The following is a 1,725-nucleotide window of genomic DNA, read 5'->3' on the forward strand; positions in this document are numbered from 1 at the left end:
TCTGTGCCTCTTTTAAAGATACAATGAAGTTACTTTTATAGCAAAAGACTGTTTCTTATCTATCTTGTCATAGCAACTTCTTAGAATTTATCAGAAGATAACAGAGGAAAGAACTCATATCAATTTCACTTGTTTTGTTTAGCATATAGCATAGCATATAAATTTTCCATACAGATGGATAAATATTCTATGTTTTCTTTTAATGTTTATTTATTTTTGAGACAGAGAGAGACAGAGCATGAACGGGGGAGGGTCAGAGAGAGAGAAGGAGGCACAGAATCTGAAACAGGCTCCAGACTCTGAGCTGTCAGCACAGAGCCCGACGTAGGGCTTGAACTCACGGACTGCGAGATCATGACCTGAGCCAAGTTGGACGCTTAACTGACTGAGCCACCCAGGCGCCCCATATATTCTATGTTTTTAATGAAGAACAAAATACATAAAATATTTACTATGAATTTTCCAAAAATTTAACCATATAAAATTGTTGTTCAGGATTTTTAGTTTTACTATGAAAAGTGTTTCTCATGTCTCAGATTTGACTGAAATAGCATTACTATTTTAAAATACCTATAAACTTATGCTGTATGGCATGAAAATGAATACTAACGATAATTCTTCTCAATCAGCAAAGGGTTATTATAACACAATAAATATTTGGGGGTTATCTCTGAGAAAGAAACTGTTTAAAAGATATTTCCATGAAAAAGTATATCATTCATTAATATGGATCCTAGTTAAAGTAAAAAGTGTTACCATAGTAGTCTAATTTTACATAGTTCAATGAGTTTTATTTTCTGTTAAAAATACCAATATAAGAATACAGATTGACATCTTAGATATCTGAAGTTAATGATGATCCCTAGCCATAAAAAAAAAAAAAAAAAGTTTACACAGGTTTCAAACAGTTTTATCCCACTCTGTTAGCAAATTAATATATTTATGGACATATATTTAAGAAATGTTATACATGCATAGTCATAATACATATAGTTTGAGCAGTTTCAGAAGACCTGGAGCCCTTATCATTCAAATTGTACCAAGTCAGCCACTGACACAACCAATAAATGGAATTGGAATAATCAGCCTTCTTTACTACTTATCTGTCCCCTCTAGGGGGTATTTATACTCCAATACAGGATAAGTCTAGAGCTTTCAGTATTGCTTATGCACTGATTTTTCCTCCCGAATAGGGTCTCTCTCTGTTTAGCTATCCCAAGACCTTCATCTCACGTTGGGTCAACAAGGTGCCACGTGGTAACATGAAACGAAAAGCTTTGGGCTGAGGAACAAAGCCATGGATTGGTGCCCGATCACTCAGCTGATGTTGTACCATTAATACCAGGAGCTCTCATTTGTCTCATCTATCAAATAAAGGGGAGGGACTACTTGGTTTGACTGGGCCACACACAGTGAGCGCTTTATTACATCCCATTACTAATGTATTCATTCTTTTTCTCTGTAACAAGTTTGGGCTCATTTTGGGAAGAAATTCTTCCAAAAATCAATGTTTTCATGAGGAAGTAGATAATAAACTATTTTGCATTTAACACTGGTTAAGGGAGTTCTGAAATTTTTTACTTAGTAACAGAATTTAAACTGTTTTCCTTTCAAGAATTCTACATGGAAGTATGTGTTTTATGTTAATAACAATTAAAATATTTTTCAGATCATTTTAAACTAATAACATACTAAATCTTGTTCATTTTCCTTAGGATATTTATT

Source organism: Panthera pardus, unplaced genomic scaffold, assembly GCF_024362965.1.
Source record: "Panthera pardus isolate Hobbes unplaced genomic scaffold, ASM2436296v1 HiC_scaffold_21, whole genome shotgun sequence".
Taxonomy (NCBI): domain Eukaryota; kingdom Metazoa; phylum Chordata; class Mammalia; order Carnivora; family Felidae; genus Panthera; species Panthera pardus.